This window comes from Quercus suber, unplaced genomic scaffold (assembly GCF_002906115.3).
Source record: "Quercus suber isolate HL8 unplaced genomic scaffold, Cork oak 2.0 scaffold_280, whole genome shotgun sequence".
NCBI classification, from domain to species: domain Eukaryota; kingdom Viridiplantae; phylum Streptophyta; class Magnoliopsida; order Fagales; family Fagaceae; genus Quercus; species Quercus suber.
The window spans coordinates 375,422-378,131 of NW_027069736.1; the positions used below are offsets into that span (position 1 = coordinate 375,422).

At 34.7% G+C, this 2,710-nt stretch overlaps 1 long non-coding RNA gene across 1 annotated transcript; it reads left to right on the forward strand.

Annotated features, from left to right (window-relative positions):
• The first annotated feature begins 227 nt into the window (after positions 1-227).
• Positions 228-2,366, forward strand: LOC136071030 (uncharacterized). Its single transcript, XR_010632348.1, has 4 exons — positions 228-271; positions 355-414; positions 1,945-2,025; positions 2,118-2,366. It is a non-coding gene; the product is annotated as an uncharacterized LOC136071030 (long non-coding RNA).
• Positions 2,367-2,710: the final 344 nt, after the last annotated feature.

The window sequence follows — 2,710 nt, forward strand, 5'->3', positions numbered from 1 at the left end:
CCGAGTGGATGTACACGTGTCATAGAGAGGTAATGCTTAGCTATAGTGCTTAGCTGTAATGTTTAGCTGTAACAATTTTTCCCATAAATCCGGAGAGGTGGTTATTCCTTTCTGTACATACTGTGTATATAAGGATAGAAGAGTAATTTTGTAATGGATTTTCATTTTTGTATTCATTTTTCAATCAATGAGAAGATAGTTTCTATTTAGAGAGAGTCTTTTTTACACAATTCATTCCAGTGTTCTATATTGAATCAGAGAGTACTCAAAAGTACTCTTCTTTTGTCAACCTTCTATATTCATTAATTGTTTTTTAATCCAAGTTTTATGTAAACATTTGATTTTAATTTGAAGACAGTAGCAGTAGCACCTTAATTGCGAATTACAATGGACCGCTGTTTCGCCAATACCCTGGTATTTAAATTTTTCCCTGCAAGAATTAAAACTAGCCATCAATATTATGTACTGTTTCAGTACTTTACTCTGCCTTCTAGGTTCCATATCTTTTTTGTGTCAATTGGAGCTTATGTCTAACACATCTAATGTTGAGTGAGTTCTTGATGAGAACAAAATGAAAAGAAAACTGCGGAAAAGATATCTATAAAAGAAATTTTTGTGATCTCAGAGTTCTTTGACATTTTCAGTAGTTTGGGAGAAAAATAATTTCTTGTGATGCTGATCCACTCTTGTATTTCTTGAGAACTACATTTTCACTTTGTGCTAAGCAGGGGTAGTACATATGTCTGTTATATTAGTTTTTATTTGATTGCCAAGAAGACTGCCCATCATGTTGGTGTAGCATTAAGTCACATGAGTTATGTGTGAATGGTGGTGAGAAAAAAGGTTGAAGCTAAGAACAAGAACTTCATAGAATCCATAGAATCCACTAGGAAGTACTTTATTATCATATTCTTTTGCATGGCTAGTCCCAAGACAAGATAAGGAGGGAGGTTATAGTCGTTGTCAGTTATGTAAATTTTTTTTTTTCGTATCTTATGAATATAAATCCTATAGATCCTATTGGTATAAGAGTTAGGGCGAGGGATTCCCTAATAGTGGCTTAAAAGGATACATGTAGCTGACCTCTGTTAGTTGAGATTATGGCTTAATTAAGCGATTATGATTTATAAATTAGTGGATGACTTAAGAAATCTATTCTGATTTGCTTAAATCTCTTAGTCTTGGATCTTTGTAAATTTAATCAATTAACCTAAAAATATCAAAACCAAAATATAAATATCCTAAAAATCAGATCCATGAGATTATCCCATGGTCTAAATGCCCATTGCTTGGTTGGGTAAGTTGTGCTGCATGGCTCCCTACACCATTGGATCACTCACCAAACAATAACAAAGCCTTGTCCAAAGCTATAGGGGTTGACTATGGATCCTCAACAGACCAATTGGGGTCAACCACATATATTCTTCTCCACCATTCTATCTCCTCCAAAATCATATCTGTCACCTCCTATTGACATTTCCTTTATTACTACTTCTATGTGTTATTTTAAGTTTACCTCTATCTCTTTTTGTTCACTTGACATGAATTAAATCAGTCTTCCTCATTGGGCATTAATTGTTCTCCTTTGTATATACTAAACCATCTCAAGTGACTCTCTCTATCTTTTCTTGATAGGAGCACCTAAATGGGGTAAAAGAAAGCTACTTTGAAAATTAAAAACAAATAGATTGTTCTTTTTCAGCTTAATCAAACAGAAACTGCACTCTAAGACTCAATTCAATCATAGAGTCAAGGATGCAGTCTAATTCCGTAACACCAATCATCCAGCCATGTTAAGTCCCCACCACAGCTTACTGGTGATTGTTAAGCCCTATTTACTGCACCTGCTCATTTTTTCTGAAAAAGTCCTTTGTTTTTTTACAATCCACTTGTCCCTGATCAGCATATGGTGCTGAGCCCCTTATACTTTTTAGATTGGTGCAGGGCCTTGGCAGGTAATGCTTAAACAAGCGGATGGTTCTTATGCCTCATAGCTGAGAGTGTACACGTTTCACGCTGGGTGAAGTATATATTTTTTTAAACCTTACGCCCCAGTTCTTCTTTTGGTTGTTATAAACTTGAATATGCTTTTGGACTAATTATTTGGTGTGCTCTAGACCAAAGAAGAACTGTTGAGAGTGCTGGGACTACAAGAGGAAGAAGGAAGCTCACTAGAATTTCTTCGCAGAGGCTACAAGGTTCCTCTCATTATCTCTTCCTCTTTACATAGTCAGTTTTTCTAGTTGTGCTACGAAGCTATGGATTTAATGTATTATGATTCTGGTAGCCCATTTCTTTTCGACAGAATGACTTCAGATGTGATACCCGTTCTGCTATCCAATTCAATGTGTTACTATATTACTAAATCTGCTATAATCCAAGTGTAGGATAAAACAAATTATAGGTAATATAGTGTAAAACCACTCTGTCCATCCATAATGTGCAATCATTCGGTTTGCTCTGTCATACTCTACCTTCATCATCCTTCTGGTTCTTTGAAAGCTTGTCGACCTAATCACTAAATTGTTTTTGTGTTCTGATATGTGCATTGTCATGCATCTTGTTCTTCACAATCATATACTCATCTAGAAATTATTATTATTATTATTATTATTTTGCATTTAGCATTGATTTTATAACAATTTCATTAGTTCTCACATTCTTAAACTATTTGGGAAAATAGCATCTTGCGTATGTAGCACTTAAGTTT